Here is a 26,275-nt window from a genome sequence, read left to right as displayed (position 1 = left end):
TGTTGAAGAAGAAATTGGTAGATAAAGCCCAGGCCTGGATGATGCTATGATGGCGGTGTGGTGAGCACTACCATCCGTTAGGTGGCGTCGTTCGAATCCCAGCGCCGCAAGATTATACGTTGACTGTACTGCCATACTTTGCGAGAAATTATATGGTTTGAAAGAAAGTGAAAAAGAAAGATGTGAGTGTTATATGTTGGGAGGTGTTGTGTGTGAGAAAAAAAGAGGGTGTGGGATATGGGCTGAATACCAGAAACCCACTTTTTTTTACGTTGAAGGTTCCAGTCAAGGACGAAAGTCCACATCAAGGCCGAGCCTTAATTAAAATATAGAGAGAATTATGTAACGAAAAAAGAAAAGACAAGCGAGAGTATTTTCGAATTTTTGAGGATGCAAAAACCTGTCTGTCTTTTGAGATGTGCCAGGTCATATTTATTGGGAAAGATATCGAGAGTTAGAAAGTTCCAAGCTTCGACGCGTAGAAAAAGACGCAGGTATCAAAACGGCCCACCCTTGAGTTGCAGATGGCCACACAATAACCATGTGATGCAGCAGCTGCCGAGTATTGCGTGGTCTAGTTAGTGGTGGGGGCACACGAGCAGCTAGCTCTTGGGAGCAAAAGCCAAATTAATAGCTATAGAAGAGGGAAAGTGAACCATCATTGCGGCGTAGGGCAAAGGGGGTTAAGTTGGAAGTTAGCCTGGAACAGTTTATAAGTCGGACCGCTTTCGACTCACCTCTGTCAAGGAAGGATGCAGAGCTAAAACCATCCCAAATGTGCGAGCAGTACTCCATAGAAGAACGAATCAATGCTTTGTATAAACGGATCAACTGTTCAGAAGAGAAGTTTGGATATCTAAACAGAATTACCAATTTCTTAGAGGCAGACTTAACTGTTCCCGTACCGTGGTGTTTCCAAGACAGAGTGGATGTTAGAGTAATGTCAAGTATGTTCATTGAGTCAAGAGGCAGAATTACAAAACTATCAAAGGAGAGACGATAGTTGTGAGGAGTCTTCAATAGAGAGATAGGTAGAAGTTGGGTCATGGAGACATTAAACTTAACAAGATTTTGTCCACCCCACTGAGATATCCTGTCCAAGCCATAGTTTATTGAGAAAGCTATGTCGAGAGGCAGATCGAGTGAGAGAAGAGGCAGCAGTATTGAAGATGTAGATGAATGCAGAGTTGAATCGTCAGCGTACAAGTGCATTGGAGTACTCGTGGAGAGGAAATCGCTGATAAAAAAAAAAGTGTAGGGGACAGGACAGAACCTAGAAGGACACTGCGGTTGATGGAGAAAAGGGGAAGGCTGATCCATCAACAACCACACATAGATCGGCCGGAGAGGAAGCTAAATATGAAGGAGCAAAGTGAGGAAGGGAAGCCAAAAGAGGGGAGCTTAGAGATGAGACCCCGATGCAACACCTTGTTAAAAGCCTTATATATGTCAAGGGCAACTACACATGACTCCCCACAATCTTTTAAAGATGACGACCAGACATTAGTAAGATAGGAAAGAATATCACTAGTGGATCTCGCCTGACGGAAGCCATACTGAGCATCAGAAAGAGAACTGATTTTTTAGGTGTTTAAAGATATGGGAGTTGAGGAAGGATTCACAGACTTTGGAAATGGCAGACGTCAAAGCAATAGGACGATAGTTAAAGGGGTCAGAACGGTCACCCTTCTTAGGGAGGGGATGTATCAATGCATGCTTCCAAGGAGAAAAGTTTTGGTTTCTAAACAAAAACGGAACAGAAGAGCAAGCAGAGGTGCAATTTCAGAGGCACACTCTTTCGGTACAAGGGGATGGATGACATCAGGACCATAAGCCTTGCTTGTGTCGAGAGAAAGAAGCACTTTTCAGACAGTCTGAAAAGATATTGCGAGAAGAGGTATAGGATTAGTAAGAGGAGCATCAGGGGGTGAAGGCATGTTGGAGTCATCCAAGGTGGAGTTAGAGGAGAAACGGGAACCAAAGAGAGTTGCTTTGTCTACGGGAGAGACAGCTGTAGCACCGTCAGAACGGTAAAGTGAAAAATGGGAAAGCGACAAATTGTTAGAGATGCCCTTAGCTAGAGAAAAAGAAAATACAACGATCTGGGCCTAAAAGGAGGAACGTAGCAAATGCCGCAATGTTGACAACGCCGCTACCATCACTCCCGGTACCCAGTCGGAAGTACACCCCTGGTCGGTGGATAACTGCCACTCATCACCACTACTACTACAGTACATGACCAATAGATGCCACCCATCACTACTACTACTATAGTACATGACCAACAGATGCCACCCATTATCACAGCACATGACCAATAGATGCCACCGATCACCACTACTACTACTATAGTACATGACCAACAGATGCCACCCATTATCACAGCACATGTCCAGTAGATGCCACCCATTTCATGTATTAAGCACTTTCCCTCAACATAGTCTTGCCCGTTCAGTACGATCCCGTCAACCTGCTCTGGCAGGTTCACCAGCAGTGCAGTCGCCAATAAACTCCTTATCCACGGATCAAGTCAAGAACACACCAGACCCGGCCCAGGAGCCCTGGACAAGGCCTTGGTCTGAAAACCGGACCTCCGAGAATGCCAATGATAATGGCATATGATTGGGCTTTAAAAACTTCTGCATGAGCCTATTTCCTTTAGCTTGAACGTGATTTCATCTCTATTTCAACTATGCAAACTGCGTTGACCGACTTTTTCGATCGACAAGCAACTCGTACTGACACATTGTAGCTGACTGTGCTTCCCACTGGTAGACAGGTAGAAATACACAGCCAGCCCAGGTCTTCCTACTTTACGCATGACAGCTAAAGTGTCTGTGCAAATGGGGCACTTGCTCCTTAGTTCCACACGCTACCATACTAAACCGAGAGAGGACGCCATGTGGTAAACAGGTCACGTGTTTACGGTGTTTTTCCGCTGACCCATAGGAATATACATATATATTCTTTTCTTATTTATCTATTATACTTAGTCGCTGTCTCCTGCGTTAGCGAGGTAGCGCAGGGAAACATACGAAAGAACGGCCCAACCCAGCCACATACACATGTATATACATAAACGCCCACACACGCACATATACATAGGAATATACATACCTATACATTTCAATGTATACATACATATACATACACAGATATATACATATATACACATGTACATATCCATACTTGCTGTCTTCATCCATTCCCTTCGCCATTCCGCCATACATGAAAATGGCACCCCCCTCCCCCTGCGCGAGGTAGCGCTAGGAAAAGACAAGAAAGGCCACATTCGTTCACACTCAGTCTCTAGCTGTCATGTGTAATGCACCGAAACCACAGCTCCCTTTCCACATCCAGGCCCCACAAAACTTTCTATGGTTTACCCCAGACACTTCACATGCCCTAGTTCAATCCACTGACAGCACGTCGACCCCGGCATACCACATCGTTCCAATTTACTCCATTCCTTGCACGCCTTTCACCCTCCTGTATGTTCAGGACCCGATCGTTCAAAATCTTTTTCACTCCATCCTCCACCTCCAATTTGGTCTCCCATTTCTCGTTTCCTCCGCCCCTGACACATATATCCTATTTGTCAATCTTTCCTCACTCATTCTCTCCATGTGACCAAACCATTTTAATACACCCTCTTCTGTTCTCTCAACCACACTCCTTTTATCGCCACACATCTCTCTAACCCTTTCATTACTTACTCGATCAAAGCACCTCACACCACATATTGTCCTCAAACATCTCATTTCCAACACATCCACCCTCCTCCGCACAACCCTATCTATAGCCCACGCCTTACAGCCATATAACATCTTTGCTCTCCGAAATAACGTTCTCGCCTTCCACACATTCTTCAACGCTCCCAGAACCTTCGCCCCCTCCCACATCCTGTAAATAAGTTCCGCTTCCATATATATATATATATATATATATATATATATATATATATATATATATATATATATATATATATATATATATATATATATATATCCCTCGGGATAAGGGAGAAAGAATACTTCCCACGCATTCCCCGTGTGTCGTAGAAGGCGACGAAAGAGGACGTGACCGCTTCCAAAACCAAGAGCTCCTCCCCAGTCTGGTGTTCTGTATATGCCTTCATCCTCTCAATCAATACCCTTTCACACAACTTGCCAAGTATACGCAACAAACTTATACCTTTGTAGTTTGAACACTAACCTTTATCCCTTTTGCCTTTATACAGAAGCACTTATACATGAATTCCGCCAATCCTCAGGCACTTCACCACGATCCATGCATGCAGTAAATATCCATCTTCCGCAAGGCTTTCACCACCTCTCTCCACCAAACCATTCTCCCTGGCTTTCTCACTTCGCATACCAGGCCGATCAAAACACCCGACATCTGTCATCCTATCATCAAATACATTCTACAGTCCTTTAGATTGCTCACTCCATCTCCTCACTTCATTACTACCTGTTATCACTTCCCCTTTTGCCCCCTTCAATGATGATCCCATTTGTTCTCTTCTCTTTTGCACATTATTCCCCTTCTTCCAAGACATCTTTCTTATTCTCCCTAAAGTTTAATGATACTCTCATCCAAATTCTCACAAGCTCCCTTTTTCAACCCGTGCACCTTCCGCTTGACCTCCTGCCGTTTTGAATTATACCTTTCCTAATCTTTCGCAATCCTTCCCTGTAAGTACCACTCAAACGCTTCTCTTTTCTCTTTCACTCGGAACTTTACTTGTTCATCCCACCACTCACTACCCTATCTAATCTGTCCACCTCCCACCTTTCGCATGCCACATACATCTCTTGCATATGTCAGCCCTCAATACCTCTCATTCCTCACCCACTCCCCTCACTTCATACGTTTTCACCCTTTGCCGTTCAACACTCAATCTCTCCTGGTATCTCTTTACACAAGTCTCTTTTCCAATCTCACTTACTCTCACCACTCTCTTCTCCTCGACACTGTTTCCTCTTATCCGAAAACCTCTACAAATTTTCACTGTCTCTTCCACAAGGTAGTGATCAGACATCCCACCAAATGATCCTTTCAGCACATTTACTTTCAAAAGTCTCTCTTTTACCATCTATCAATCTATACATAGTCTAAAAATGCCCGTTGATCAATTCTCCTACTGACACAGGTAAATCTTGTGTAAATCACTCTTTTTGGACCAGGTATTCCCAATCATCACTTTTTTTTTCAGCACACAAATCCACAGGCTCCTTACCATTTCTATTCATAACACTGAATGCCCATGCGTACCAATCATACCCTCAACTGCCACATTACTTACATTCGCATTCAAATCACCCATCACTAGTACCCGGTCCCGTGCATCAAAGCTGCCGACACACTCGCTCAGCTGCTCCCATAACACTTGCCTCTCATGATCCTTCCTCTCATGGCCAGATGCATAATATATATATATATATATATATATATATATATATATATATATATATATATATATATATATATATATATATATATATATACACAGTTACAGGAAAAGCTCGTCGAAACCGGACAAGTGGGAGGGTGGCGAGAGAGGAAGGAACCCCTGGCGTGAGGTACGTACGATCAGACAAGCAAGTGGTCCCACCCACTTCAGCTACCCTGGCATGTCTGGGGCACAAACTACAAAGCGACTCCGTCTTGGTCAGCTTACGTTAGTGTGGGGAGTCTGATGGGTAATATGTGGTCTGGCAACATTGGTGAGGTTAGGTTTAACAATATAAGGAACCTAATGACCTTGCTTTTATTTCACATTTACTTCCAATTCTTTCCCTTCACACACTCTTCCAAACTCAGTCACCAACTTATGAAGGTGAACTTTATAAAGTTATAGTAAGACAGAGTGTAGTTAGTAAAGTTATGATAGGATAAGGTATATGCAGTTAGTTATAGGACAAAGAGTACCTAGTGAAGTTATAATAGGATAAGGTGTACTTAATAACTCTATGATAGAATAAGGTGTACTCAGTAATGTTATAATAGAATAAGGTGTACGCAGTCGTTGTAGGAAAAAGCGTACTTAGGAAAGTAATTGGCCAAACATGCTTAAAACACAATTCTGATATTACCATACTATGAGGCATCTTGCAAGATACCAAACCAAGGTACGAGTCCATCTGGTCTCCAGAATGAAGGAATACCACAAAACTTTACTTGTTAGGAAGATGGAGACGTGGTCAACACACACGTTACCATACCTTCCCAAGATCCTTGAAACATCATCCCCCTTCAGAACGACAGTATGACCAGTGGGTATTATGACCTGCCCTTTTGACCTGACCCCTACGGCCTTGTGAAAGGTCACCAATCATACCAAAAGGTCACATCGTCATGCTTAAAAAGCTGCACCGTCAGAGATAAAAAGTTCCCCGTCATTGTGCAATGGCCAATTACATAGAGACGTATGAATACATTCATTATTACAAATATGTTTTACGCATCAATATTATTGATGAGTTAAAAGGTCACACGAGGCATTCAACAGAATGTAGGTCACCACACAACCGTGAGTGAGGTGAAAGTATTAAGTGAGGTACTCATGTGGTAGAGTCCTGCTGCTGAGGAGGAGGTATGAGGCGAGACATGAGGGAGAGTCCTGCTGCTGAGGAGGTATGAGGCGAGACATGAGGGAGAGTCCTGCTGCTGAGGAGGTATGAGGCGAGACATGAGGGAGAGTCCTGCTGCTGAGGAGGTATGAAGCGAGACATGAGGGAGAGTGGTGCTGCTGCTGAGGAGGTATGAGGCGAGACATGAGGGAGAGTCCTGCTGCTGAGGAGGTATGAGGCGAGACATGAGGGAGAGTCCTGCTGCTGAGGAGGTATGAGGCGAGACATGAGGGAGAGTGGTGCTGCTGCTGAGGAGGTATGAGGCGAGACATGAGGGAGAGTCCTGCTGCTGCTGAGGAGGTATGAGGCGAGACATGCGGGAGAGTCCTGCTGCTGAGGAGGTATGTGGCGAAGCATTTGGGAGAGTGGAGCTGCCACGGAGGTATATGGCGAGACATGTAGGAGAGCGGTGCTGTCACGGAGGTACGTGGCGAGATATGAGGGAGAGAGGTGCTGCCACGAAGGTATGTGGCGAGACATGAGGGAGAGCGTTGCTGCCACGGAGGTATGTGGCGAGACATGAGGGAGAGAGGTGCTGCCACGGAGGTATGTGGCGAGACATGAGGGAGAGCGGTGCTGCCACGGAGGTATGTGGCGAGACATGAGGGAGAGCGTTGCTGCCACGGAGGTATGTGGCGAGACATGAGGGAGAGCGGTGCTGCCACGGAGGTATGTGGCGAGACATGAGGGAGAGCGTTGCTGCCACGGAGGTATGTGGCGAGACATGAGGGAGAGCGGTGCTGCCACGGAGGTATGTGGCGAGACATGAGGGAGAGCGTTGCTGCCACGGAGGTATGTGGCGAGACATGAGGGAGAGCGTTGCTGCCACGGAGGTATGTGGCGAGACATGAGGGAGAGCGTTGCTGCCACGGAGGTATGTGGCGAGACATGAGGGAGAGCGGTGCTGCCACGGAGGTATGTGGCGAGACATGAGGGAGAGCGGTGCTGCCACGGAGGTATGTGGCGAGACATGAGGGAGAGTGGTGCTGCCACGGAGGTATGTGGCGAGACATGAGGGAGAGTGGTGCTGCCACGGAGGTATGTGGCGAGACATGAGGGAGAGCGGTACTGCCACGGAGGTATGTGGCGAGACATGAGGGAGAGAGGCGCTGCCACGGAGGTATGTGGCGAGACATGAGGGAGAGTGGTGCTGCCACGGAGGTATGTGGCGAGACATGAGGGAGAGAGGCGCTGCCACGGAGGTATGTGGCGAGACATGAGGGAGAGTGGTGCTGCCACGGAGGTATGTGGCGAGACATGAGGGAGAGTGGCGCTGCCACGGAAGTATGTGGCGAGACATGAGGGAGAGTGGCGGTGCCACGGAGGTATGTGGCGAGACCTTCGCACATCGAGACCCAACGTGGATCCCAGCCGACCTCCTGGATATGTGCGCTCCATGCACTGCAGGAGGGAGGGGCGGGCCTGCCACAGGTCCTGCATCACCAAGGAGTCTGGCACGGACGGACCCGCTCTGCCGCACCCACACTCACGAGTCACAACCGTCATGCAACCCCACAACTCGCTGGCTCCACAACTACATCTTCACCCACCTCCTTCCTCACACCACCACATCTACACACACTCCAGTTCTACGGCTTGTAGACGTCTTCCCTGAATACCCTCAGGTTGTATGCTAACCACCGTGTCCACGCTGCAGTCCCCCCCTCACCTGAGACGCCCCACAGATGAGGCCCACGCGCTCCCTCATCGTTATCAACGAAGCCTTGTTGGTCGGCCCGGCTGGATGCGTGTACTGTGACGACCAGACCGTGGTTGTCGGTGCTGACCGCGCACCTCTCACGTGGATCATCCTGCCTAGCCCACTCAACCACCTCCCAGACACGACTACCGCCGACCACCTCACCATCAGCAGCTCCAACACCCCGCTGCGCCAACCGTGTCCCTCCCGTACATACCTCACTAAGCCGCAGCCCCTCCTAAAGTGACCAGTCCAGTGAGCTTCGAGTGTCCCTCTGGCAAATAGTCCTTCCATTATGCAACAGCGATCAGGAGGCTCTGAGCACAGTGACTCTGCCGCACCTCTCTCTCTCTCTCTCTCTCTCTCTCTCTTCTCTCTCTCTCTCTCTCTCTCTCTCTCTCTCTCTCTCTCTCTCTCTCTCTCTCCACCCATCAGGCAGACCTCATCTAGCAGCAGAGAGTGACGCAACCTCCACGCTGCCATAGCCACTATTGCAAGTTCAGCGCCACAACCACATCCAACCCAGGCGAAAGTAAACACACCACGACAAGACGGGCTCCCCGACCCTCTGATGAACAGCATCCATGATCAACCCTGACTCTCAGCCAAGTTCCACAGTTGGTTACTCAACGTACCCACACCTACACTCACAGTACCCACACCTACACTCACAGTACCCACACCTACACTCACAGTACCCACACCTACACTCACAGTACCCACACCTACACTCACAATACGCACACCTACACTCACAGTGCCCACACCTACACTCACAGTACCCACACCTACACTCACAGAACCCACACCTACACTCACAGAACCCACACCTACACTCACAATACCAACACCTACACTCACAGTACCCACACCTACACTCACAATACGCACACCTACACTCACAGTACCCACACCTACACTCACAGTTCCCACACCTACACTCACAGTACCCACACCTACACTCACAATACGCACACCTACACTCACAGTAACCACACCTACACTCACAGTACCTACACCTACACTCACAGTACCCACACCTACACTCACAGTACCCACACCTACACTCACAGTACCCACACCTACAATCACAATACGCACAGCTACACTCACAATAACCACACCTACACTCACAGTACCCACGCCTACACTCACAGTACCCACACCTACACTCACAGTACCCACACATACACCCACAGTACCCACACCTACATTCACAGTACCCACACCTACACTCACAGTACCCACACCTACACTCACTGTGCCCACATCCTACACTCACAATAAGCACACCTACACTCACAGTACCCACACCTACACTCACATTAACCAAACCTACACTCACAGTATCCACACCTACAATCACAGTACCCACACCTACACTCACAGTACCCACACCTACACTCACAATACCCACACCTACACTCACAGTACCCACACCTACACTCACAGTAATCACACCTACACTCACATTACCCACACCTACACACTCAATACCCACACCTGCACTCACAGTACCCACACCTACACTCACAGTAGCCATACCTACACTCACAATACGCACACCTACACTCACAGTACCCACACCTACACTCACAGTAGCCATACCTACACTCACAGTACCCACACCTACACTCACAGTACCCACACCTACACTCACAGTAGCCATACCTACACTCACAGTACACACACCTACACTCACAGTACCCACACCTACACTCACAGTACCCACACCTACACTCACAGTAGCCACACCTACACTCACAGAACCCACACCTACACTCACAATACCCACACCTACACTCACAATACCCACACCTACACTCACAATACCCACATCTACACTCACAGTACCCACACCTACACTCACAATACCCACATCTTCACTCACAGTATCCACACCTACACTCACAGTACCCACACCTACACTCACAGTACCCACATCTCCACTCACAGTATCCACACCTACACTCACAGTACCCACACCTACACTCACAGTATCCACACCTACACTCACAGTACCCACACCTACACTCACAGTACCCACATCTACACTCACAGTACCCACACCTACAATCACAGTACCCACACCTACACTCACAATACCCACATCTTCACTCACAGTATCCACACCTACACTCACAGTACCCACACCTACACTCACAGTACCCACACCTACACTCACAGTAGCCACACCTACACTCACAGTAGCCACACCTACACTCACAGAACCCACACCTACACTCACAGAACCCACACCTACACTCACAATACCCACACCTACACTCACAATACCCAAATCTACACTCACAGTACCCACACCTACACTCACAGTACCCACACCTACACTCACAGTACCCACACCTACACTCACGTATCCTACACTAGCAGTCTTTACTCTTTTTGTTCACCTACCAAAACCCCCTCCTACTGGGCAGGGGATTTACAAAACAAGCTGAAGCATGGAGGGCGTGGCTGCTCCACCTGGCGGTCGAGTTAGGTGGGTGAGGGTCGCCCGGGGTGATGATGTGCGCCATCTGTGGCATTACTGACCCACCTCAGAGGTGACCCAGCGCTGCAGTGTTGTAGATCATAATCCTGGCTGAACATGACACTCTTCCGCCATGAACCACTGAACTGACTAGTTTGACTACCCACACACACTATATATATATATATATATATATATATATATATATATATATATATATATATATATATATATATATATATATATATATATCCCTGGGGATAGGGTAGAAAGAATACTTCCCACGTATTCCCTGCATGTCGTAGAAGGCGACTAAAAGGGAAAGGAGCGGGGGGCTGGAAATCCTTCCCTCTCGTTTTTTCCTTTTTTTTTTTATTTTCCAAAAGAAGGAACAGAGAAGGGGGCCAGGTGAGGTTATTCCCTCAAAGGTCCAGTTCTCTGTTCTTAACGCTACCTCGCTAACGCGGGAAATGGCGAATAGTATGAAAGAAAGATATGTACGTATTCCCTGCGTGTCGTAGAAGGCGACTAAAAGGGGAGGGAGCGGGGGGCTGGAAATCCTCCCCTCTCGTTTTTTTTTTTTTTTTTTTTTTTTTCAAAAGAAGGAACAGAGAATTGGGCCAGGTGAGGGTATTCCCTCAAAGGCCCAGTCCTCTGTTCTTAACGCTACCTCGCTAATGCGGGAAGTGGCGAATGGTTTGAGGGGAGGGGATATATATATATATATAGATAGATAGATAGATAGATAGATAGATAGATAGATATATAGATAGATGATAGATAAATAGATAGAGTGATAGATAGCGTAAGGAGGTAGCGTTAGGAAACATGAAAGAATGGCCCAACCCACCCACATATACATATATATACATACATAAACGCCCACCCACGCACATATACATACCTATACATTTCAACGTATACATACATATACATACACAGACATATACACATGTACATATTCATACTTGCTGCCTTCATCCAGTCCCGTCGCCACCCCGCCACACATGAAATGGCACCCCTTCCCCCGCGCGCCACGAAGTAGCGCTAGGAAAAGACAACAAAGGCCACATGCGTTCGCACTCAGTCTCTAGCTATCATGTGCAATGCACCGAAACCACAGCTCCTTTTTCACATCCAGGCCCCACAAAATTTTCCATGGTATACCCCAGACGCTTCACATTCCCTGGTTCAATCCACTGACAGCACGTCCACTCCGGTATACTACATCGTTCCAGTTCACTCTATTCCTTGCACGCCTTACACCCTCCTGCATGTTCAGGCCCCGATCACTCAAAATCTTTTTCACTCATCCTTCTATCTCCAATTTGGTCTCCCTCTTCTCCTCTTTCCCTCCACCTCTGATATATATATATATATATATATATATATATATATATATATATATATATATATATATATATATATATATATATATATATATATATATATATTACAGCACCTTGGATCTGATGCAAGAGTTAAGAAGAAGAAAGTTACATTGTCTGTATGAGTCAGTGTGAAGTGTTGGCCAACATGATCATGAACACTGGTGGTGGAGCTACGTCTTCCTGTGTTTACCAACAAACACAGATTACCATGGCCTATAAGAACGTGGCGCGGGGCAAACTGTCTTATTACCAGATCTGCCTCCAAACCCAGGGAGAAAGCAACGAACTCCAGAATGAAAAATGGTTTATGTCATACCTAGACAGTCCACACGGTTTCTACCGGCAGTGACACAGGGGCAAGGCGCGGACGGTGTACCAACACACTGGATCATAAGTCTTTGTTTTGTAAGCATGTGTGTGAGGTGGCGGTCATACTGTGTTGATATTTGCCTTAGTGATAGCATCTTCATCAGACTGAGGACAAAGATCACGCAAATTATCATCCCGGAGTCTGTGTCACAGACGAAGGTCACGACGTCAGACAACACAAGAGGAGGGAAACATGTGATCACGACTGAATTATATGTTCTGAGAGGCACACGAGCACGAGACATATCCACACGAGAAACCAGACCTATTCAGACGAAAACCAGACCTATTCACACGAGAACCAGACATATTCACACAATAGCCAGACATATTCACAATAGCACGAGACGAATTCACACGAGAACCAGACATTCAAACGAGAACCAAACATATTCACACAAGAACGAGACATATTCACACGAGAACCACACATATTCACAATAGCACGAGACGAATTCACGCAAGAACCAGACAAATTCACGCAAGAACCAGACATATTCACACAAGAGCCAGACATATTCACACGAGAACCACACATATTCACAATAGCACGAGACGAATTCACGCAAGAACCAGACAAATTCACGCAAGAACCAGACATATTCACACAAGAGCCAGACATATTCACACGAGAACCACACATATTCACAATAGCACGAGACGAATTCACGCAAGAACCAGACAAATTCACGCAAGAACCAGACAAATTCACACAAGAACCAAACATTCACACGAGAACCAGACATTCACACGAGAACCAGACATTCACACGAGTACCAAACATATTCATTAGAATCTCAAGCGAACATGTTGATGATAAGGAAGACACGGAGCTTCGAGCTGTTACCTGTACATTTACTGTACAACGTGGTTCCAGTTTACATTGAGGTAAACCAATGACGTGCTTTTCCTTCTGTACAACGTTTCCAGTTTACGTTGAGGTAAACTAGTGATGTGCTCTTCCTTCTGTACAACGTGGTTCCAGTTTACATTGAGGTAAACTAGTGATGTGCTCTTCCTTCTCAGAGTGATAGCATGCCACGACCTCTGTAACACGACCCCGATCTGGTGGCATTTCTTAGTCATCAGGTTACTGTGTTCAGGAGACGACCATCACCCAGCCGACGACCCTCACCTGGACGACAACGACCCTCACCCAGAGGACGGCCCTCACCTGGAAGGCAACGACCCTCACCCAGAGGACGGCCCTCACCTGGACGACAACGACCCTCACCCAGAGGACGACCCTCACCTGGAGGACAACGACCCTCACCCAGAGGACGGCCCTCACCTGGACGACAACGACCCTCACCCAGAGGACGGCCCTCACCTGGACGACAACGACCCTCACCCAGAGGACGGCCCCTCACCTGGGTGACAACGACCCTCACCCAGAGGACGGCCCTCACCTGGGTGACAACGACCCTCACCCAGAGGACGGCCCTCACCTGGGTGACAACGACCCTCACCCAGAGGACGGCCCTCACCTAGACGACAACGACCCTCACCCAGAGGACGGCCCTCACCTGGACGACAACGACCCTCACCTGGGTGACAACGACCCTCACCCAGAGGACGGCCCTCACCTGGGTGACAACGACCCTCACCCAGAGGACGGCCCTCACCTGGACGACAACGATCCTCACCCAGAGGACGACCCTCACCTGGGTGAAAACGGTCCTCACCCAGAGGACGACCCTCACCTGGGTGACAACGACCCTCACCCAGAGGACGATCCTCACTTGGGTGACAACGACCCTCACCCAGAGGACGACCCTCACCTGGGTGACAACGGTCCTCACCCAGAGGACGACCCTCACCTGGACGACAACGGTCCTCACCCAGAGGACGACCCTCACCTGGACGACAACGGTCCCCACCCAGAGGACGACCCTCACTTGGGTGACAACGGTCCTCACCCAGAGGACGACCCTCACCTGGACGACAACGGTCCCCACCCAGAGGACGACCCTCACTTGGGTGACAACGGTCCTCACCCAGAGGACGACCCTCAAATGGGTGACAACGACCCTCACCCAGAGGACGACCCTCACCTGGACGACAACGGTCCTTACCCAGAGGACGACCCTCAAATGGGTGACAACGGTCCTCACCTAGAGGACGACCCTCACCTGGGTGACAACGGTCCTCACCCAGAGGACGACCCTCACCTGGGTGACAACGACCCTCACCCAGAGGACGATCCCTCACCTGGGTGACAACGGTCCTCATCCAGAGGACGACCCTCACCTGGGTGACAACGGTCCTCACCCAGAGGACGACCCTCACCTGGGTGACAACGGTCCTCACCCAGAGGACGACCCTCACCTGGACGACAACGGTCCTCACCCAGAGGACGACCCTCACCTGGGTGACAACGGTCCTCACCCAGAGGACGACCCTCACCTGGACGACAACGGTCCTCACCCAGAGGACGACACTCACCTGGGTGACAACGGTCCTCACCCAGAGGACGACCCTCACCTGGACGACAACGGTCCTCACCCAGAGGACGACACTCACCTGGGTGACAACGGTCCTCACCCAGAGGACGACCCTCACCTGGACGACAACGGTCCTCACCCAGAGGACGACCCTCACCTGGGTGACAACGGTCCTCACCCAGAGGACGACCCTACCTGGGTGACAACGGTCCTCACCCAGAGGACGACCCTCACCTGGACGACAACGGTCCTCACCCAGAGGACGACACATCACCTGGGTGACAACGGTCCTCACCAGAGGACGACCCTCACCTGGACGACAACGGTCCTCACCCAGAGGACGACACTCACCTGGGTGACAACGGTCCTCACCCAGAGGACGACCCTCACCTGGGTGACAACGGTCCTCACCCAGAGGACGACCCTCACCTGGGTGACAACGGTCCTCACCCAGAGGACGACACTCACCTGGACGACAACGATCCTCACCCAGAGGACGACCCTCACCTGGACGACAACGATCCTCACCCAGAGGACGGCCCCTCACCTGGACGACAACGATCCTCACCCAGAGGACGACCCTCACCTGGACGACAACGACCCTCACCCAGAGGACGACCCTCACCTGGACGACAACGATCCTCACCCACAGGACGGCCCCTCACCTGGACGACAACGATCCTCACCCAGAGGACGACCCTCACCTGGACGACAACGATCCTCACCCAGAGGACGACCCTCACCTGGACGACAACGACTCACCCAGAGGACGACCCTCACCTGGACGACAACGATCCTCACCCAGAGGACGGCCCTCACCTGGACGACAACGATCCTCACCCAGAGGACGACCCTCACCTGGACGACAACGACCCTCACCCAGAGGACGACCCTCACCTGGACGACAACGATCCTCACCCAGAGGACGGCCCTCACCTGGACGACAACGATCCTCACCCAGAGGACGACCCTCACCTGGGTGACAACAGTCCTCACCCAGAGGACGACCCTCACCTGGGTGACAACGACCCTCACCCAGAGGACGACTCTCACCTGGACGACAACGACCCTCACCCAGAGGACGACCCCTCACCTGGGTGACAACGACCCTCACCCAGAGGACGACCCTCACCTGGGTGACAACAATCCCCCGTCAGGCGTGAGGAGCGACCTCCAGTATGGTACGGTTCGTGCATACTGTGGTCGTAAGAGACTCCGTTCTGTTTGTGATGTCTTGCATCAGAACACGGAACAAGTCATGGCTGCTGCACAAGACGAATGTGAAGCTCAGTCTGGTCTTGAAGTAAAGGTCTGTAAGCCGACCACTCCTACCCCAAGGCAATGGCACAAGTGTCAGTGATAACCTTTCTTTACAATACGGGGGACCGAGCGGTACTCGTACTGGGATACACTCTTAACATTTCCCTACCATGATACAAGGGTTTAAACTTTTGAAGAGTAAGTATGTGTTTGTGTGTTATCTATCTACCTATCTAATTTATCTATGTATCTATCTATCTATCTATCTATCTGTTTATAATATATATCATCATCGTTATCATTATCATTATACTCAATCGCCGTCTCCCGCGTTAGCGACGTAGCACAAGGAAACAGACGAAAGAATGGTGCGCCACAACCCATCCACATACATATGTATATTTATACATAAACGCTCACACACGCACATATACATTTCAACGTATACATACAAATAAATACATAGACATATACATATATACACATGTACATATTCATACCTGCTGCCTTCATCCATTTCCGTCGCCCCCCCCCCCCCACCACCACCACCACAGATCGACGTAGCGCTAGGAAAAGATAACGAAGGCCACATTCGTTCACACTCAGTCTCTAGCTGTCATGTATAATGCACCGAAACCACAGCTCCCTTTCCACATCCAGGCCCCACAAAACTTTCCATGGTTTACCCCAGACGCTTCACATGTCCTGGTTCAAACCACTGAAAGCACGTCGACCCCGGTATACCACATCGTTCCAATTCACTCTATTTCTTGCACGCCTTTCACCCTTCTGTATGTTCAGGCCCCGATCACTCAAAATCTTTGTCACTCCATCCTTCCACTTGCAAGTTGGTCTCCTGCTTCTCTTCTTCCCTGCACTTCTGACACATATATCCTCTTTGTCAATCTTTCCTCACTCATTCTCTCCATGTGTCCAAACCATTTCAACACATCCTCTTCTGCTCTCTCACCTACACTCTTTGTATTACCAAACATCTCTCCCACCCTTTCATTACTTACTCGATCAAATCAACTCACACCACATAGTCCTCAAACATTTCATTTCCAACACATCCACCCTCCAACGCACAACCTTATCTATAGCCCTTACCTCGCAACCATATAACATTGTTGGTACCACTATTCCTTCTAACATACCCATTTTTGCTCTCCGAGATAATGTTCTCGCCTTCAACACATTCTTCAATGCTCCCAGAACCTTCGCCCCCTCCCCCACCCTGTGACTCACTCCCGCTTCCATGGTTCCATTCTCTGCTAAGTCCACTCCCAGATATTTAAAACGCTTCACTTCCTCCAGATTTTCTCCATTCAAGCTTACATCCCAATTAACTTGTCCCTCAACCCTAATGAATCTAATAACCTTGCTCTTATTCACATTTACTCTCAACTTTCTTCTCTTACACACACACTTTACCAAACTCAGTCACCAACTTCTGCAGTTTCTCACCCGAATCAGCCACTAACGCTGTATCACAAGAGAACAACAACAGACTCACTTCCAAGCCCTCTCATCCACAATAGACTGCATACTTGCCCCTCACTCCAAAACTATTGCATTCACCTTCCTAACATCCCCATCCATAAACAAATTAAACAACCATGGAGACATCACGCACCCCTGCCGCAAACCGACATTCACTGAGAACCAATCACATTCCTCTCTTTCTACTCGTACACATGCCTTACATCCTTGGTAAAAACTTTTCACTGCTTCTAACAACTTGCCACCCACTCCATATACTCTCAAAACCTTCCACAGAGCATCTCTATCAACTCTATCATATGCCTTCTCCAGATACATAAATGCTACATACATATCCATTTGCTTTTCTAAGTATTTCTCACATACATCCTTCAAAGCAAACACCTGATCCACTCATCCTCTACCACTTCTGAAACCACACTGCTCCTTCCCAATCTGATGCTCTGTATATGCCTTTACACCTCTCAATCAATACCCTCCCACATAATTTCCCAGGAATACTCAACAATCTTATGCCTCTGTAATTTGAACTTACCTTTATCCCCTCTGCCTTTGTACAATGGCACTATGCATGTATTCTGCTAATCCTCAGGCACTTTACCATGAGCCATACATACACTGAATAGCCTTACCTACCAATCAACAATACAGTTACCCTTTTTTTTTTAAATAAATTACACTGCAATACCATCCAAAACCGCTGCCTTACCGGCTTTCATCTTCCGCAAAGCTTTCACTACCTCTTCTCTGTTTACCAAACCATTCTCCCTGACCCACTCACTTTGCACACCACCCTGAAACACCCTACATCTGCCACACTATCATCAAACACATTTAACAAATCTTCAAAATACTCACTCCATCTCCTCATTTCATCACTATTTGTTATTACCTCCCCATTTGCCCCCTTCACCGAGGTTCCCATTTGTTTTCTTGTTTTATGCACTATATTTACTATTTTCCAAAACATCTTTCTATTCTCCTTAGAATTTTATGATACTCTCTCACCCTAGCTCTCATTTGCCCTCTTTTTTCACCTTTTACACCTTTCTTTTACTTACTCTCACCACTCTCTTCACCCCAACATTCTCTCTTCTTTTCTGAAAACCTCAACAAATCTTCACTCTCGCCTCCACAAGATAATAATTAGACATCCCTCCAGTTGCAACTCTCAGCACATTAACATCCAAAAGTCTCTCTTTCACGCGCCTATCAATCAACACGTAATCCAATAACGCTCTCTGGCCATCTCTCCTACTTACATACGTATACTTATGTATATCTCTTTTTAAACCAGGTATTCCCAATTACCAGTCCTTTTTCAGCACACACATCTACAAGCTTTTCATCATTTCCATTTCAACACTGAACACCCCATGCACACCAATTACTGCCTCAACTGCCACATTACTCACCTTTGCATTCAAATCACCCGTCACTATAACCCGGTCTCGTGCATCAAAACTGCTAAAACACTCACTCAGCTGCTCCCAATACTTCCCATGCATTCCCCGCGTGTCGTAGAAGGCGACTAAAGTGGACGGGAGCGCGCGCGGGGGGGGGGGGAGGGGGGGGGGGGGCTAGAAACCCTCCCCTCCTTGTATTGTAACATTTTAAAAGGAGTCATGCGGGGAGTGCTCAACCTATTCGAAGGCTCAGATTGGGGTGTCTAAATGTGTATGGATGTAACCAAGATGAGAAAAAATGAGAAAAAAAAAGAAGAGATAGGCAGTATGTTCTAGGAAAGCTACCTGGACGTTTTGGCTCTGAGTGAAACGAAGCTCAAGGGTAAAGGGGAGGAGTGGTTTGTGGAATGTTTTGAAAGTAAAGTCAGGGGTTGGTGAGAGGACAAGAGCAAAGGAAGGAGTAGCACTACTCCTGAAACAGGAGTTGTGGGAGCATGTGATAGTGTAAGAATATGGGTAAAACTGAAAGTGGATGAAAAGAGATGGGCGATTATTGGTGCTTATGCACCTGAGCAAGAGAAAAAAGATCATGAGGCATATCTATCTATCTATCTATATATATATATATATATATATATATATATATATATATATATATATATATATATATGGATTAAACTAGGGCATATAAAGCGTCTGGGGTAAACCATGGAAAGTTTTGTGGGGCCTGGATGTGGAAAGGGAGCTGTGGTTTCGGTGCATTACACACGACAGCTAGAGACTGATATATATATCATACTAACCAGCGTAGGATGGTGGTGCGCGTTCATGTGCACCATTTACGTATATATATATATATATATATATATATATATATATATATATATATATATATATATATATACACTTCCTGCTCCAGGAGTCTCTCGTATATGAGATTCCCACCACACTGAGGAAGCTGGCCACGCCTACCTGGCGGGACTATAGGTCATAAAGATTAGTAATGTGAGCGCGTCCGTGAGGGGAAAGTGTGCAGGGTAGTGGAGTCTTCGGTGTCTTCGTTTGTGGTTGCTGCATTGTGGACATGAAGCGTCCTGGGGTATGCTGAGACCACGATGGGTTTAGTGTTGTTGGGATGGGTGACGTCCAGAGAGTAGACAGGAAAATGTGAACCGTGTTTGTCTGGGGAGTGTGGCTTCTGATGGGTGTATGTCTGGTTGTGTGAAGTCTAAGAGTAGTTGGCAGGGCGTTTGTTTAGTGTCTGGCGGATTATTTCAGTGTAATGTTTTGCCAGTGTTATCTCTATATGGGGAGAGAGGAATTGTGAGTAGAGGTTGTTAAAGTGTGAGGCAGGGATATAAAATCTTTATTTCTACATGGGGGTTGGTGGTTAGTTATAAAATGGTTTGGGTGGGAGAGGTTTTGTGTTGCTACAATGAAATGAGAGCCAGCATGTTGAGGTGGAACTTAATTGTGAGCATCTTTGTTTCATTGTGTAAATGAAGCTGGGAGGGAGCCAGCAAAGAGATGGAATGTTTTATGGTGTTGAGGCAAAGTATGCGAATGTTGAAAGTCATGGTAAGTGATTTGGTGAAAAGATAAGAGGTGGTGAAAGCCTTGCCTAACATGAAACGTGGTAAAGCGGCTGGAGTGGATGGCACTGCGGCTGAATTTCCAAAGCAAGGGACGATAGTTTTTATGATTGGTGAGTTAAGATTTTCAGTGTACGTAAGGTTCAAGGTGAGGTGCCTGAGGATTGGTGGAATGCACGCACAAGTGCCACTGTATAAAGGCAAGGACAAAAGCGAATGTTCGAATTACAGGTAAGATTGTTGATTATACCGAGTACGTTGCTTGGGAGACGGGCGACTGTGAGGATGTAAGCATGTACCAAACATCAGACTAGGATTGAACAATATGGCTTTAGGAGTAGTAGAGGAAGTGTGGATCAGTTGTTTGCTTTGAAAAATTTGTATGAGGAATACTTACGAGAGACGGAAGGATTTGTACGTGGCATTCATGGATCATGAGAAATCATATGATAGCATTAACAGATCTGCTTTTTGGAAGGTCTTACATATATCATGAACTTAAGAAAAACTGCTGGAAGCAGTGAAGAGTTTCTATCAAGATAATCGTGCGAGCCAGTAAGGAGAGGGGAGGATGGGTGGTTCCAGGTGCTGTGTCTGCGACAAGGGTATGTGATTCCGCCGTCACTGTTTAATATGTTCAAGGCTGAGATGGTGAGAGGTAAATGGGAGGGTCTTGGAGAGAGGGTAAGGTGTGGAGTCTGCTGGGTCTGCGGGTTAGGGGGGGCTGGGAGGCGAGTCAGTTGTTTACTGATGACAGTTCAGGTGGCAGATTCGAGTGAGAGGCTGCAGTAGCTGGTGTCTGCATTTATGAGTGTACGTGAAAGGAGAAAGCCGAGAGTTGTGTGAATACAAATAAGATTATGTTTAGTAAGAATATGAGATTGGGTGGTTTTGAGTGCAAGGTTGAAGGAAGAGATCCCAGAGGAAGTAGTGTTTGAGATATCTAGAAGTGGACTTTGCAGTGGATGGAACCATTGGAGCTGAAGTATGTCGTAATATGACTGAGGGAACTAAGTTTCTGGGTGCGCTGAGTAGTGTGTGTGGTCGCAATGATGTTGCATGCAAACGAGGCGTGGGTCTTGAATATTAAGGATGAGGGTGGATGTGCTTGAAATGAAGTGTATAAGGACAAATATGATGTAAGAAAGGTTTATCAAATGAGAAATGATAGGGCAAGAAAGATCTCTGATGATATGAAGAGTGAAGTTGAAAGACTTAAGGAAGGGGTGCGAAATGGTTTGGACACATGGAGAGGATGAGTGAGGAAAGGCCAAGACAGTATACGTGTCAGAAGTTGAGGGAACAAGGAGAAAAGGGAGACCAAACTGGATATGAAAAGATGGAGTGAAAGATGTTTTGAGGGATCAAGGCCTGATAATACAGGAAGGTGTGAGGGAAGCTCCAGATAGAGCGAATTTAAGCGATGTGGTACACAGGGGGCAACGTGCTATCAGTGGGCTAAACCAGGGAACATGAAGCGATCAAGAGAAACCACGGAAAAGTCTGTGGGGCTTGGCTGTGGATGGGGAGCTGTGGTTTTGGAGTTCTATATATATGTCACTTAAAAGAGTGAGTTAATGAGCCTTTCTCTGTTCCTGCCGAAATCTCGTTACGCAGAAAACAAAAAACAAGTTTATATATATATATATATATATATATATATATATATATATATATATATATATATATATATATATATTTTCTTTCAAACTATTCGCCGTTTCCCGCGTTAGCGAGGTAGCGTTACGAACAGAGGACTGGGCTTTTGAGGGAATATACTCACCTGGCCCCTTTCTCTGTTCCTTCTTTTGGAAAAAAAAAAAACAAAAACGAGGGGAGGATATCCAGCCCCCCGCTCCCTCCCTTTTTAGTCGCCCTCTGCGACACGCAGGGAATACGTGGGAAGAATTCTTTCTCCCCTATCCCCAGGGATATATATATATATATATATATATATATATATATATATATATATATATATATATATATATATATATATATTTTTTTTTTTTTTTTTTGCTTTGTCGCTGTCTCCCGCGTTTGCGAGGTAGCGCAAGGAAACAGACGAAAGAAATGGCCCAACCCACCCCCATACACATGTATATACATACGTCTACACACGCAAATATACATACCTACACAACTTTCCATGGTTTACCCCAGACGCTTCACATGCCTTGTTTCAATCCACCGACAGCACGTCAACCCCGGTATACCACATCGATCCAATTCACTCTATTCCTTGCCCTCCTTTCACCCTCCTGCATGTTCAGGCCCCGATCACACAAAATCTTTTTCACTCCATCTTTCCACCTCCAATTTGGTCTCCCTCTTCTCCTCGTTCCCTCCACCTCCAACACATATATTCTCTTGGTCAATCTTTCCTCACTCATTCTCTCCATGTGCCCGAACCATTTCAAAACACCCTCTTCTGCTCTCTCAACCACGCTCTTTTTATTTCCACACATCTCTCTTACCCTTACGTTACTTACTCGATCAAACCACCTCACACCACACATTGTCCTCAAACATCTCATTTCCAGCAAATCCATCCTCCTGCGCACAACTCTATCCATAGCCCACGCCTCGCAACCATACAACATTGTTGGTACCACTATTCCTTCAAACATACCCATTTTTGCTTTCCGAGACAATGTTCTCGACTTCCACACATTCTTCAAGGCTCCCAGAATTTTCGCCCCCTCCCCCACCCTATGATCCACTTCCGCTTCCATGGTTCCATCCGCTGCCAGATCCACTCCCAGATATCTAAAACACTTCACTTCCTCCAGTTTTTCTCCATTCAAACTCACCTCCCAATTGACTTGACCCTCAACCCTACTGTACCTAATAACCTTGCTCTTATTCACATTTACTCTTAACTTTCTTCTTTCACACACTTTACCAAACTCAGTCACCAGCTTCTGCAGTTTCTCACATGAATCAGCCACCAGCGCTGTATCATCAGCGAACAACAACTGACTCACTTCCCAAGCTCTCTCATCCCCAACAGACTTCATACTTGCCCCTCTTTCCAAAACTCTTGCATTCACCTCCCTAACAACCCCATCCATAAACAAATTAAACAACCATGGAGACATCACACACCCCTGCCGCAAACCTACATTCACTGAGAACCAATCACTTTCCTCTCTTCCTACACGTACACATGCCTTACATCCTCGATAAAAACTTTTCACTGCTTCTAACAACTTGCCTCCCACACCATATATTCTTAATACCTTCCACAGAGCATCTCTATCAACTCTATCATATGCCTTCTCCAGATCCATAAATGCTACATACAAATCCATTTGCTTTTCTAAGTATTTCTCACATACATTCTTCAAAGCAAACACCCGATCCACACATCCTCTACCACTTCTGAAACCACACTGCTCTTCCCCAATCTGATGCTCTGTACATGCCTTCACCCTCTCAATCAATATCCTCTCATATAATTTACCAGGAATACTCAACAAACTTATACCTCTGTAATTTGAGCACTCACTCTAATCCCCTTTGCCTTTGTACAATGGCACTATGCACGCATTCCGCCAATCCTCAGGCACCTCACCATGAGTCATACAAACATTAAATAACCTTACCAACCAGTCAACAATACAGTCACCCCCTTTTTTAATAAATTCCACTGCAATACCATCCAAACCTGCTGCCTTGCCGGCTTTCATCTTCCGCAAAGCTTTTACTACATCTTCTCTGTTTACCAAATCATTTTCCCTAACCCTCTCACTTTGCACACCACCTCGACCAAAACACCCTATATATATATATATATATATATATATATATATATATATATATATATATATATATATATATATATATATATATATGGGGTGTCTAAATGTGTGTGGATGTAACCAAGATGTGAAAAAAAGAGAGATAGGTAGTAAGTTTGAGGAAAGGAACCTGGATGTTTTGGCTCTGAGTGAAACGAAGCTCAAGGGTAAAGGGGAACAGTGGTTTGGGAATGTCTTGGGAGTAAAGTCAGGGGTTAGTGAGAGGACAAGAGCAAGGGAAGGAGTAGCAGTACTCCTGAAACAGGAGTTGTGGGAGTATGTGATAGAATGTGAGAAAGTAAATTCTCGATTAATATGGATAAAACTGAAAGTTGATGGAGAGAGATGGGTGATTATTGGTGCATATGCACCTGGGCATGAGAAGAAAGATCGTGAAAGGCAAGTGTTTTGGGAGCAGCTGAATGAGTGTGTTAGTGGTTTTGATGCACGAGACCGGGTTATAGTGATGGGTGATTTGAATGCAAAGGTGAGTAATGTGGCAGTTGAGGGAATAATTGGTATACATGGGGTGTTCAGTGTTGTAAATGGAAATGGTGAAGAGCTTGTAGATTTATGTGCTGAAAAAGGACTGGTGATTGGGAATACCTGGTTTAAAAAGCGAGATATACATAAATATACGTATGTAAGTAGGAGAGATGGCCAGAGAGCGTTATTGGATTACGTGTTAATTGACAGGCGCGCGAAAGAGAGACTTTTGGATGTTAATATGCTGAGAGGTGCAACTGGAGGGATGTCTGATCATTATCTTGTAGAGGCTAAGGAGAAGATTTGTATGGGTTTTCAGAAAAGAAGAGTGAATGTTGGGGTGAAGAGGGTGGTGAGAGTAAGTGAGCTTGGGAAGGAGACTTGTGTGAGGAAGTACCAGGAGACACTGAGTACAGAATGGAAAAAGGTGAGAACAATGGAAGTAAGGGGAGTGGGGGAGGAATGGGATGTATTTAGGGAATCAGTGATGGATTGCGCAAAAGATGCTTGTGGCATGAGAAGAGTGGGAGGTGGGTTGATTAGAAAGGGTAGTGAGTGGTGGGATGAAGAAGTAAGAGTATTAGTGAAAGAGAAGAGAGAGGCATTTGGACGATTTTTGCAGGGAAAAAATGCAATTGAGTGGGAGATGTATAAAAGAAAGAGACAGGAGGTTAAGAGAAAGGTACAAGAGGTGAAAAAGAGGGCAAATGAGAGTTGGGGTGAGAGAGTATCGTTAAATTTTAGGGAGAATAAAAAGATGTTCTGGAAGGAGGTAAATAAAGTGCGTAAGACAAGGGAGCAAATGGGAACTTCAGTGAAGGGCGCAAATAGGGAGGTGATAACAAGTAGTGGTAATGTGAGAAGATGGAGTGAGTATTTTGAAGGTTTGTTGAATGTGTTTGATGATAGAGTGGCAGATATAGGGTGTTTTGGTCGAGGTGGTGTGCAAAGTGAGAGGGTTAGGGAAAATGATTTGGTAAACAGAGAAGAGGTAGTAAAAGCTTTGCGGAAGATGAAAGCCGGCAAGGCAGCAGGTTTGGATGGTATTGCAGTGGAATTTATTAAAAAAGGGGGTGACTGTATTGTTGACTGGTTGGTAAGGTTATTTAATGTTTGTATGACTCATGGTGAGGTGCCTGAGGATTGGCGGAATGCGTGCATAGTGCCATTGTACAAAGGCAAAGGGGATAAGAGTG

The sequence above is a fragment of the Panulirus ornatus genome, chromosome 17, assembly GCF_036320965.1.
Source record: "Panulirus ornatus isolate Po-2019 chromosome 17, ASM3632096v1, whole genome shotgun sequence".
In the NCBI taxonomy this organism is placed as follows: Eukaryota; Metazoa; Arthropoda; class Malacostraca; order Decapoda; family Palinuridae; genus Panulirus; species Panulirus ornatus.
The sequence above is the reverse complement of the archived record's forward strand: the minus strand, read 5'-3'. Positions refer to the sequence as shown.